Source organism: Camellia sinensis, chromosome 8 (genome assembly GCF_055761805.1).
Source record: "Camellia sinensis isolate YWXY chromosome 8, ASM5576180v1, whole genome shotgun sequence".
In the NCBI taxonomy this organism is placed as follows: domain Eukaryota; kingdom Viridiplantae; phylum Streptophyta; class Magnoliopsida; order Ericales; family Theaceae; genus Camellia; species Camellia sinensis.
The window spans coordinates 28,971,147-28,985,873 of record NC_138968.1 but is presented as its reverse complement, the minus strand read 5'-3'; positions in this window follow the sequence as shown (position 1 = coordinate 28,985,873).

Below are 14,727 nucleotides of genomic sequence, written 5' to 3'. Positions count from 1 at the left end.
CTTCACAACAACATACCAGTTTACCAGGCGCTAGCTGGAAGGGTGTGGTACCTTATATTCTCAGCGCATACAGTTCTCCAGGCGCTAGCTGGAAGGTAACGGTACCTCTGATTATAAGCGCAGCATATAACGCCAACAACAACCATGCAACAAGGCATATCCAACATGTATAATTCATATACATAACCAACAAGAACCTAACAACGAGTTAAGGTAGATAAACACATAAGTGTAATGTATACACAACAATTCAACACAACCATGTCATCCTCCACCGATGACCATGGACAAAACCTCCAGATGCATGTATATTGAACATCTATTAACAGACTCATATATCATGAGATCTTCAACTCATCACTAATACTAACATAGTAGTATAAGATACAATAATCCAACATTCATACTCATTTCAAAGTACCTTTCCCATTTCACAAACCAACTCTCTTTATTTTTCAAAACCGGTTTTATTCCTTTTGTTTTTCACCAAATCAAATCCAAGGACAATAATGCCAAAACTCATTTTAATCTACTACATTCATCTCCAAGCCATTCCAATTTAATTATACAAATTAAATCATAGTCACTAAAATAGGATTTTCCTCCCCTTCTCTCGATATTGATAAAAAGGGTTCAATCAACTACAACAAACAACAATGGTTTCATTCAAAACCCAATATACCCAAGTATTTACCCAATGATCAAACCCCCCCCCCCCTATTGAGTTATTAAACCAAATAAATATTAGGGTTTCCTCTCCTTACAACAACAACATGCTAATTAACACCCAATTAGCCCCAAAACTCATCTAATGATAATAGATCTAAGACCAACAACTAACCCAAAGTTCAACCTCATGAATTTATACAAAAATCCAACATGATACAATTTTCATGCAATACAAAAATTACCACATGTCTATCTATAGACGAAGTATTGAAAAAGAACAAGGAGAATCCCTACCTCAAATGGAGAACTCGATTGGAGAAGATGACCCGAAATCAAAGTGCTCCAAATCCCAAATTTCTTGGATCACAACGAAGCCCTCAACGATCAACACACTTCTTACAAAGGCCCAAGGTGAGAAAAACACTCTAGGTAGATCAATCCTAAGAGAGAAGTTCGGTTTTAGAGTGAGGTGCTCTCCAATGGAGGTTTTGAAAAAGTAAGGGAGAGAAAGGAAATCAAAAAGTGATCAAAAATGTGATTTCACGAATTGATATAAAAACAGGTCCGCTCGAGCGTACAACACCCCGCTCGAGCGCACAGACACAGGTTCACGCTCGAGCGTCCAAAGATCCGCTCGAGCGCCGGATGCACTCTTCCAGAATTTTCTGCAGACGACAAAAATGCTGAGAGAAGGAAATTCACGCTCGAGCGTCCCAACTGCCGCTCGAGCGGAAAGGCAACAACAAAAAAAACCCGCTCGAGCGTAAAATCGCCGCTCGAGCGTAGAGACCAAAACCTGGGCAAAATTTCAAAGCTTTAAAACACAACCAACAAATTCCCAACTTGCCCAACACAACCCAAAACTCTAAAACAAAGAGTAAGGGATAGAAATGAGGATAAGACAACAACGAATCTACGGAACTGAGTCCAGATTGCAGTTAAACAACAACAGCGAATACCGGGATCGCTATAACCTCCCCCCCTTAAAGAATTTCGTCCCCGAAATTAAGAACAGGCAAAAAGAACAAGGCCAACTGATCACACAGCGCCCAACACCCAAGTACTAGGAAAGAAACTATTCTCCCTACAAATCTGCGATTCACTCTTACCAAGGAAGAGACTAACCAAGGGAACACATTCCAAACGACAACACTGTAGGCATAAAAGCCACAACAAAATCAACCTTTCCGAAACAGTTTACTCACATCTGACCAGCGCTTCAAGCTAAGTCACTATGCAACAACACGACCCAAACAACTTTTTGAGTAAATAAGAAGAAAACATTTTCTTGCTCAAGAGACATTTCCAAAGATAGCCAAATTTTCAATGCTGACATTTCAAAATAAACTTTGCATTTTCCCTGCGAAACTCAAAAACTTTGTATATATTTTTCACCAACACGGTGTTATCCAAAACACAGTCATCCACAGTTTATTTACCAAAAAGATTCATTTGAAAATCCTCAAAACCCTTGAATTAAATCAATTTCTCAACAACACCCTTAGGTGGCCCAAATACTAGGAAAAGTTTTGTTTTCCACTTCTTTCCACAGTAACACAATCAACAACCATCATGCACACGGTGATACCACAACCAACACAGAACATAACATTTCTATAATGATAGTTAATAGAAATAACAACAGTACCATCAACAGATAAGCATATTAGCTGTATCCACACTTCACTAGACAAGCATATGAGCTGTATCTACGGAGTTCATCCCCCATCTCCTCCTCCACACACAATGCATATAAACACAAAGGTTCTATACACAATTAATCAATACATAAAATTAATGTATTCTATCAACCGTCAGATTCAATGGCATAACATGCTCGATTAGTTCCAATCTCCCTAATCAACACACAAAGTCTACAACAACGAGACTAACCTCAAGGTGACCGAAGTCAAACCAAAACTCAATACCAGCAAGCTGACTAATCAACTCAATAAACCCCACACTCAGTAATCCACCCACTGATGTACCACTTAAATCACTAACTCCCATCACGGAGTTCTCTTACACAAACCCCAAATTTTGGAATCTCACCGGATCTCCTAAAATTGAATCACAACAACACTGTGCTTATACAACCGATCAGGTCACCACGGACTCGCTAACTAGCAAGACCCAAAACACGAACCAACAAACTGGTACCATTCTCGCTAACTTGCGATACAAATCTCACATTCCTACGAACATTCGCACATAACCTTGCCAACATCCCGCAACTCTCAAAACCACCCCATCTAACACATTCTCCCGTGGATTTCCATACTCAACAAATAATCAGTAAAGTGAATAAGGCACACAGGCCGTCACACAACTAACTCATCATACAGTACCAAGCAAGCAGCAACATTAGGATCATTGACCCCATTAACAACTTCTCAATATAAAAGAGAGCTTAAAACCCATACATACTCCCCAATACCTGAGGATTAAACAAACAACAACAATATGCATACATAAGTGATACATAAACATGGTGCCTCAGCATCCAACAGTACACCGGTCAATAACAAAATGATTCGTATAATACACCACCGGCTAACAATACAAAAGTCCCCCTCCAGGGTATTACCAAAGGACTAACTAATAAGTCGCCCTTCCCGAGGCTCCTGAAGCCTGGCCTGCCCGTTTCTGGTACCGATAGCGCCCCCAACTAGATGGGCACGACTGAGTCTGACTGGGTTTTGAAACACCCGAAGGATTTACACGCAAAGGACAAGAACGTCTACCATGGCCCTGCTGGCCACAAACGAAACAACCACCAGACCCCCTACTCTGAGACTAGTTTGAAACCTGCACCTCCTCGGACCTCCCAACCGAAGAATCCGAAACCCCTGACGAAGAAAAGGAACCAGCCCCCGACTGAGCATGTTTCCGCCTCCACCCCTTACTGAGCCTAAAGTTTTTAGGAACCGAAGGACTTACCGCAATGGTCTCCTCCTTAACCCCATCATCACTCGCAATCATGGCCTCCACATGGGCCGCTGCCTCAACTAAGTAATAATACTCCTTCCAAAAGGATCCAGCTACCTTCTCCCGAATATCGAAACACAACCTCCTTTCAAACTCAAAACAACGACGCTCCTCTGTTGCCACCAACTCCGGAGCAAACCTCGACAAGCTAGCAAACTGCATCTCAAACTGTGCCACAGGAGTATCATCCTGACGCAACTCCAAAAACTGATCCCTCAACCTTTCCCGAGCAGAAGGAGGGAAATACTTGGCCAAAAAGGCCTCGGTAAAAGCAACCCACGTGCCACCGACCGTACTCTTAACATACTTCCACCAATAGCTCGCATCACTCTTCAACTGAAAAGTCGCCAAAGAAACCCTCAACTCCTCATCTTGGACTCTGAGCATATCAAGAGTCTTGGTAATCTGCTCTAGCCAACTCTCTGCCTCCAACGGTTTAGCCTCCCCCACAAACTCAGGTGGACTGGAGCGAAAGAACTCCTTAGTAAGCTTGAGAGCATGCCCGCTGCCGCCCTCAGTACGAGCTAGGGCGTCTTGCACTGCTCTCACAATCTCACGTGCGACATCCTCACCGACAGCCGATGCTGCAACGGCAGGTACTAAAGGAACTGTTGTGCCTCTCCCGGCGTTCCTACTACTCATCCGACCTCTACTCCCTCTTGCAGACATCCTATTAAACACGAAGGCAAAACACACTTAGCGCAAAACACAATAGCCTTCTCCGAGGCACACTCCACTACTATTAAGTTACAAGACACACTTAGTCTCAAAATTTGCATCTCTATCGCATATAATCACTTAGACAGATAAACACATAATCGAATCAAGTCCACAAAGATAGCCACTCATCCCGGAACTCTCAAGGAATTCCCATCAGAAACCACGTTGATCAGGCGTGTTTCCAAAAGGACCTCAAAGTAAGTTCACCGGCTATGAATATTATCCAGGAGACTGAATCCCATGCTCACATAAATGCAACACATAAGTCCTAATTTTCATGATATCTATAAGCAACGCCCTCACAATACGTAGTAAACCCACTGTGGTAAAAACCACTTCCCACGAGCTCAAGGTATTCAAACCCGGTTAGCTCTGATACCAAGTTGTCACGCCCCACTTTTTAGTACTCGAAGTCATTACCAAATTCATTAACTTAATTCTATTTCAAGGATAACATGCGGAAATAAACTCATACGTTCAATCCGAGGAAGGGATTAACAACACTCTCATTCGTATGCAAAGTAAACATTACATGAACATACTTAATAAATTGCCCTTGGGCTTACAACACTTAAGGTACAAGAAGAAGGGTGTAACCCTTTTACACAATGGCTTTCCGCCCACATAAGAAAGGCCCCGCGGCCAAGTGGTAAGTAGAACCAAATCTTGCAGCTCAACCTGCTTAATACCTGAAAAGATTCAACAACGTGGGATGAACATATAGTCCAGTAGGGAACTCAACATGATCCTCAACAATAACAACTTACAGATAGCTATGATCATGAACACTCATTCTCATACTAGAATAGTAATGTGACAGTTTATACAAAATATATAAATACAAACTTTTTTCTTGAAAACAACCGTTTCATTCAACGCAATAAGCGATTCACCTTTCCTTATTCCTTTCATTAATTCCCATTCCCATTCTTTCATAACATTAACAATACCTTAGGAATTTAATTCACTAAGCCCACTACTCTCTTCCATTCTCCCAACATACACAGATACCCCTTCTCAAAATTTATAATTTCTTTAAAAAAAATCCGTTTTCCTTCACACTTTCCAAAATACAAAGATGACATTTTGGCTTCTTCCCGATACAATCAAATCTATCATGCACTGTTATAACAGAAGATAACAACTCACCGACATGCATAAGATAAACCAATGAGGCAACTCAGCTTGCCAAAACCATAATCAACACAATCTATGATGTTTCTAAACATACTGAAATATCAACAACAAACTTTGCTCTACTAGCTATGCGCATAGTAAGCCAAAGATATACTGAAATAACCACAACCAACTTCGCTCTACTAGCTATGTGCGTAGTAAGCCAAAGATACACCTCTTCACAACAACATACCAGTTTACCAGGCGCTAGCTGGAAGGGTGTGGTACCTTATATTCTCAGCGCATACAGTTCTCCAGGCGCTAGCTGGAAGGTAACGGTACCTCTGATTATAAGCGCAGCATATAACGCCAACAACAACCATGCAACAAGGCATATCCAACATGTATAATTCATATACATAACCAACAAGAACCTAACAACGAGTTAAGGTAGATAAACACATAAGTGTAATGTATACACAACAATTCAACACAACCATGTCATCCTCCACCGATGACCATGGACAAAACCTCCAGATGCATGTATATTGAACATCTATTAACAGACTCATATATCATGAGATCTTCAACTCATCACTAATACTAACATAGTAGTATAAGATACAATAATCCAACATTCATACTCATTTCAAAGTACCTTTCCCATTTCACAAACCAACTCTCTTTATTTTTCAAAACCGGTTTTATTCCTTTTGTTTTTCACCAAATCAAATCCAAGGACAATAATGCCAAAACTCATTTTAATCTACTACATTCATCTCCAAGCCATTCCAATTTAATTATACAAATTAAATCATAGTCACTAAAATAGGATTTTCCTCCCCTTCTCTCGATATTGATAAAAAGGGTTCAATCAACTACAACAAACAACAATGGTTTCATTCAAAACCCAATATACCCAAGTATTTACCCAATGATCAAAACCCCCCCCCCCCTATTGAGTTATTAAACCAAATAAATATTAGGGTTTCCTCTCCTTACAACAACAACATGCTAATTAACACCCAATTAGCCCCAAAACTCATCTAATGATAATAGATCTAAGACCAACAACTAACCCAAAGTTCAACCTCATGAATTTATACAAAAATCCAACATGATACAATTTTCATGCAATACAAAAATTACCACATGTCTATCTATAGACGAAGTATTGAAAAAGAACAAGGAGAATCCCTACCTCAAATGGAGAACTCGATTGGAGAAGATGACCCGAAATCAAAGTGCTCCAAATCCCAAATTTCTTGGATCACAACGAAGCCCTCAACGATCAACACACTTCTTACAAAGGCCCAAGGTGAGAAAAACACTCTAGGTAGATCAATCCTAAGAGAGAAGTTCGGTTTTAGAGTGAGGTGCTCTCCAATGGAGGTTTTGAAAAAGTAAGGGAGAGAAAGGAAATCAAAAAGTGATCAAAAATGTGATTTCACGAATTGATATAAAAACAGGTCCGCTCGAGCGTACAACACCCCGCTCGAGCGCACAGACACAGGTTCACGCTCGAGCGTCCAAAGATCCGCTCGAGCGCCGGATGCACTCTTCCAGAATTTTCTGCAGACGACAAAAATGCTGAGAGAAGGAAATTCACGCTCGAGCGTCCCAACTGCCGCTCGAGCGGAAAGGCAACAACAAAAAAAACCCGCTCGAGCGTAAAATCGCCGCTCGAGCGTAGAGACCAAAACCTGGGCAAAATTTCAAAGCTTTAAAACACAACCAACAAATTCCCAACTTGCCCAACACAACCCAAAACTCTAAAACAAAGAGTAAGGGATAGAAATGAGGATAAGACAACAACGAATCTACGGAACTGAGTCCAGATTGCAGTTAAACAACAACAGCGAATACCGGGATCGCTATAACCTCCCCCCCTTAAAGAATTTCGTCCCCGAAATTAAGAACAGGCAAAAAGAACAAGGCCAACTGATCACACAGCGCCCAACACCCAAGTACTAGGAAAGAAACTATTCTCCCTACAAATCTGCGATTCACTCTTACCAAGGAAGAGACTAACCAAGGGAACACATTCCAAACGACAACACTGTAGGCATAAAAGCCACAACAAAATCAACCTTTCCGAAACAGTTTACTCACATCTGACCAGCGCTTCAAGCTAAGTCACTATGCAACAACACGACCCAAACAACTTTTTGAGTAAATAAGAAGAAAACATTTTCTTGCTCAAGAGACATTTCCAAAGATAGCCAAATTTTCAATGCTGACATTTCAAAATAAACTTTGCATTTTCCCTGCGAAACTCAAAAACTTTGTATATATTTTTCACCAACACGGTGTTATCCAAAACACAGTCATCCACAGTTTATTTACCAAAAAGATTCATTTGAAAATCCTCAAAACCCTTGAATTAAATCAATTTCTCAACAACACCCTTAGGTGGCCCAAATACTAGGAAAAGTTTTGTTTTCCACTTCTTTCCACAGTAACACAATCAACAACCATCATGCACACGGTGATACCACAACCAACACAGAACATAACATTTCTATAATGATAGTTAATAGAAATAACAACAGTACCATCAACAGATAAGCATATTAGCTGTATCCACACTTCACTAGACAAGCATATGAGCTGTATCTACGGAGTTCATCCCCCATCTCCTCCTCCACACACAATGCATATAAACACAAAGGTTCTATACACAATTAATCAATACATAAAATTAATGTATTCTATCAACCGTCAGATTCAATGGCATAACATGCTCGATTAGTTCCAATCTCCCTAATCAACACACAAAGTCTACAACAACGAGACTAACCTCAAGGTGACCGAAGTCAAACCAAAACTCAATACCAGCAAGCTGACTAATCAACTCAATAAACCCCACACTCAGTAATCCACCCACTGATGTACCACTTAAATCACTAACTCCCATCACGGAGTTCTCTTACACAAACCCCAAATTTTGGAATCTCACCGGATCTCCTAAAATTGAATCACAACAACACTGTGCTTATACAACCGATCAGGTCACCACGGACTCGCTAACTAGCAAGACCCAAAACACGAACCAACAAACTGGTACCATTCTCGCTAACTTGCGATACAAATCTCACATTCCTACGAACATTCGCACATAACCTTGCCAACATCCCGCAACTCTCAAAACCACCCCATCTAACACATTCTCCCGTGGATTTCCATACTCAACAAATAATCAGTAAAGTGAATAAGGCACACAGGCCGTCACACAACTAACTCATCATACAGTACCAAGCAAGCAGCAACATTAGGATCATTGACCCCATTAACAACTTCTCAATATAAAAGAGAGCTTAAAACCCATACATACTCCCCAATACCTGAGGATTAAACAAACAACAACAATATGCATACATAAGTGATACATAAACATGGTGCCTCAGCATCCAACAGTACACCGGTCAATAACAAAATGATTCGTATAATACACCACCGGCTAACAATACAAAAGTCCCCCTCCAGGGTATTACCAAAGGACTAACTAATAAGTCGCCCTTCCCGAGGCTCCTGAAGCCTGGCCTGCCCGTTTCTGGTACCGATAGCGCCCCCAACTAGATGGGCACGACTGAGTCTGACTGGGTTTTGAAACACCCGAAGGATTTACACGCAAAGGACAAGAACGTCTACCATGGCCCTGCTGGCCACAAACGAAACAACCACCAGACCCCCTACTCTGAGACTAGTTTGAAACCTGCACCTCCTCGGACCTCCCAACCGAAGAATCCGAAACCCCTGACGAAGAAAAGGAACCAGCCCCCGACTGAGCATGTTTCCGCCTCCACCCCTTACTGAGCCTAAAGTTTTTAGGAACCGAAGGACTTACCGCAATGGTCTCCTCCTTAACCCCATCATCACTCGCAATCATGGCCTCCACATGGGCCGCTGCCTCAACTAAGTAATAATACTCCTTCCAAAAGGATCCAGCTACCTTCTCCCGAATATCGAAACACAACCTCCTTTCAAACTCAAAACAACGACGCTCCTCTGTTGCCACCAACTCCGGAGCAAACCTCGACAAGCTAGCAAACTGCATCTCAAACTGTGCCACAGGAGTATCATCCTGACGCAACTCCAAAAACTGATCCCTCAACCTTTCCCGAGCAGAAGGAGGGAAATACTTGGCCAAAAAGGCCTCGGTAAAAGCAACCCACGTGCCACCGACCGTACTCTTAACATACTTCCACCAATAGCTCGCATCACTCTTCAACTGAAAAGTCGCCAAAGAAACCCTCAACTCCTCATCTTGGACTCTGAGCATATCAAGAGTCTTGGTAATCTGCTCTAGCCAACTCTCTGCCTCCAACGGTTTAGCCTCCCCCACAAACTCAGGTGGACTGGAGCGAAAGAACTCCTTAGTAAGCTTGAGAGCATGCCCGCTGCCGCCCTCAGTACGAGCTAGGGCGTCTTGCACTGCTCTCACAATCTCACGTGCGACATCCTCACCGACAGCCGATGCTGCAACGGCAGGTACTAAAGGAACTGTTGTGCCTCTCCCGGCGTTCCTACTACTCATCCGACCTCTACTCCCTCTTGCAGACATCCTATTAAACACGAAGGCAAAACACACTTAGCGCAAAACACAATAGCCTTCTCCGAGGCACACTCCACTACTATTAAGTTACAAGACACACTTAGTCTCAAAATTTGCATCTCTATCGCATATAATCACTTAGACAGATAAACACATAATCGAATCAAGTCCACAAAGATAGCCACTCATCCCGGAACTCTCAAGGAATTCCCATCAGAAACCACGTTGATCAGGCGTGTTTCCAAAAGGACCTCAAAGTAAGTTCACCGGCTATGAATATTATCCAGGAGACTGAATCCCATGCTCACATAAATGCAACACATAAGTCCTAATTTTCATGATATCTATAAGCAACGCCCTCACAATACGTAGTAAACCCACTGTGGTAAAAACCACTTCCCACGAGCTCAAGGTATTCAAACCCGGTTAGCTCTGATACCAAGTTGTCACGCCCCACTTTTTAGTACTCGAAGTCATTACCAAATTCATTAACTTAATTCTATTTCAAGGATAACATGCGGAAATAAACTCATACGTTCAATCCGAGGAAGGGATTAACAACACTCTCATTCGTATGCAAAGTAAACATTACATGAACATACTTAATAAATTGCCCTTGGGCTTACAACACTTAAGGTACAAGAAGAAGGGTGTAACCCTTTTACACAATGGCTTTCCGCCCACATAAGAAAGGCCCCGCGGCCAAGTGGTAAGTAGAACCAAATCTTGCAGCTCAACCTGCTTAATACCTGAAAAGATTCAACAACGTGGGATGAACATATAGTCCAGTAGGGAACTCAACATGATCCTCAACAATAACAACTTACAGATAGCTATGATCATGAACACTCATTCTCATACTAGAATAGTAATGTGACAGTTTATACAAAATATATAAATACAAACTTTTTTCTTGAAAACAACCGTTTCATTCAACGCAATAAGCGATTCACCTTTCCTTATTCCTTTCATTAATTCCCATTCCCATTCTTTCATAACATTAACAATACCTTAGGAATTTAATTCACTAAGCCCACTACTCTCTTCCATTCTCCCAACATACACAGATACCCCTTCTCAAAATTTATAATTTCTTTAAAAAAAATCCGTTTTCCTTCACACTTTCCAAAATACAAAGATGACATTTTGGCTTCTTCCCGATACAATCAAATCTATCATGCACTGTTATAACAGAAGATAACAACTCACCGACATGCATAAGATAAACCAATGAGGCAACTCAGCTTGCCAAAACCATAATCAACACAATCTATGATGTTTCTAAACATACTGAAATATCAACAACAAACTTTGCTCTACTAGCTATGCGCATAGTAAGCCAAAGATATACTGAAATAACCACAACCAACTTCGCTCTACTAGCTATGTGCGTAGTAAGCCAAAGATACACCTCTTCACAACAACATACCAGTTTACCAGGCGCTAGCTGGAAGGGTGTGGTACCTTATATTCTCAGCGCATACAGTTCTCCAGGCGCTAGCTGGAAGGTAACGGTACCTCTGATTATAAGCGCAGCATATAACGCCAACAACAACCATGCAACAAGGCATATCCAACATGTATAATTCATATACATAACCAACAAGAACCTAACAACGAGTTAAGGTAGATAAACACATAAGTGTAATGTATACACAACAATTCAACACAACCATGTCATCCTCCACCGATGACCATGGACAAAACCTCCAGATGCATGTATATTGAACATCTATTAACAGACTCATATATCATGAGATCTTCAACTCATCACTAATACTAACATAGTAGTATAAGATACAATAATCCAACATTCATACTCATTTCAAAGTACCTTTCCCATTTCACAAACCAACTCTCTTTATTTTTCAAAACCGGTTTTATTCCTTTTGTTTTTCACCAAATCAAATCCAAGGACAATAATGCCAAAACTCATTTTAATCTACTACATTCATCTCCAAGCCATTCCAATTTAATTATACAAATTAAATCATAGTCACTAAAATAGGATTTTCCTCCCCTTCTCTCGATATTGATAAAAAGGGTTCAATCAACTACAACAAACAACAATGGTTTCATTCAAAACCCAATATACCCAAGTATTTACCCAATGATCAAAACCCCCCCCCCCTATTGAGTTATTAAACCAAATAAATATTAGGGTTTCCTCTCCTTACAACAACAACATGCTAATTAACACCCAATTAGCCCCAAAACTCATCTAATGATAATAGATCTAAGACCAACAACTAACCCAAAGTTCAACCTCATGAATTTATACAAAAATCCAACATGATACAATTTTCATGCAATACAAAAATTACCACATGTCTATCTATAGACGAAGTATTGAAAAAGAACAAGGAGAATCCCTACCTCAAATGGAGAACTCGATTGGAGAAGATGACCCGAAATCAAAGTGCTCCAAATCCCAAATTTCTTGGATCACAACGAAGCCCTCAACGATCAACACACTTCTTACAAAGGCCCAAGGTGAGAAAAACACTCTAGGTAGATCAATCCTAAGAGAGAAGTTCGGTTTTAGAGTGAGGTGCTCTCCAATGGAGGTTTTGAAAAAGTAAGGGAGAGAAAGGAAATCAAAAAGTGATCAAAAATGTGATTTCACGAATTGATATAAAAACAGGTCCGCTCGAGCGTACAACACCCCGCTCGAGCGCACAGACACAGGTTCACGCTCGAGCGTCCAAAGATCCGCTCGAGCGCCGGATGCACTCTTCCAGAATTTTCTGCAGACGACAAAAATGCTGAGAGAAGGAAATTCACGCTCGAGCGTCCCAACTGCCGCTCGAGCGGAAAGGCAACAACAAAAAAAACCCGCTCGAGCGTAAAATCGCCGCTCGAGCGTAGAGACCAAAACCTGGGCAAAATTTCAAAGCTTTAAAACACAACCAACAAATTCCCAACTTGCCCAACACAACCCAAAACTCTAAAACAAAGAGTAAGGGATAGAAATGAGGATAAGACAACAACGAATCTACGGAACTGAGTCCAGATTGCAGTTAAACAACAACAGGGAATATCGGGATCGCTATAATATATGTCTTTGTCTTTCAATTACACAACTTCCAATAACTTCATCACTTATCATCTGTTTTCTTTCGCTTTTAGGGTTCGTTTGGGAAGTGGGTTGGCTTTTTGGCTATTTTGTTCTGAACCTAAAAAGTCTAATTTGGGAAGGACTTTTTGTGAGAGAAAGAATGAAATGATTATGGGTTGGATGTGATATTTTGTGTATTTTGTCATTTTATGACTAAAATAGTCCCAACCTCTCTTCCCAAATGAAGCCTTAATTACACAAACTCCTTCTCTTCTAAAAAAAACTCTTCTCTCTCATCAATAATGTTTCTCTTAACTGCTCTCTTATCTATGATATGTCTCTCTCTTCCTATATCACCCCCTTTGATTTCTCTCTCCAAAAAGGCACATTTAGACTTCTTCAATAATTTATTAGCATTGTTATAGTATGGCTTTTGATGCCACGTTGGACTTCGTCAAATTTAGTGGGCACTAATTTGTAAATATTTGAATTTAGCTCCCTATTTCAATTATACTAAAACAACGACAAGGATTGACGTGTCAAAATATCTATGTAATTATAAATATTCAATCAATTTATTTTCTTTTATAAATAATATATTCATAAAATTAAATATAAATAACTAAAATCGTTAAAATAAGACATGTACTAATAAATTTCACATACTCCAGCAATACTATGAAAGACAATCCCCTTCTCACATACTATATGCAATTGAGTATTGACTAAAAAGAGTTGGAGTAGGGAATAGAATTAGGGTTGTGCACCGATTAGTCCTACCTAACCGATCGGCCCGAACTGAACCGAAGTGAAATGGCCGGTTTAAATTTAAAGTTCGGTCAGTGATGTGTTTGATAAAGAAAGGGCCGCCTACATCGATATGACCGATGAGATACAAACACGTGTCTTTTTCTGTTCTTCACGTCAGATTTTATTGAATATCTTATCACTTTATCGCCAATCAACACTTTACACGTATTTCATTACTTATCTCCAAATTTTAACACGAATTTTATGTCCCTTTCAATTACATAGCTTCCAACATCCATCATATATCACAATACTCTCTCTCTCTCTCTCTCTCTCTCTCTCTCTCTCTCTGTCTTTGTCTCTCAATTATACAACTTCCAATAACATCATCACTTATCATCAATATTCTTTCTCTTTTAGGGCTCGTTTGGGAAGTGGGTTGGTTTTTTGGCTATTTTAGGTTGAACCTAAAAAATCTCATTTGGGAAGGACTTTTTGTGAGAGAAAGAATGAAATGATTATGGGTTGGATGTGATATTTAGTCTTATTGGACTAAAAAGTCTATTTTGACTTTTTGTGACTAAAACAGTCCCAACCTTTCTTCCCAAATGAAGCCTTAATTACACAAACTCTTTCTCTTCAAAAAAAAAAAAAAAAACTCTCTCTTCAATAATTTTTCTCTTAACTGCTCTCTTATCTATGATATGTCTCTCTCTTCCTATATCACCCCCTTCGATTTCTCTCTAAAAAGGCAAATTCAGACTTCTTTAATAATTTATTAGCATTACTATAGTATGGCTATTGATGCCACATAGGACTTTGTCAAATTTGGTGCGCACTAATTTATAAATATTTGAATTTAGCTCCCTAT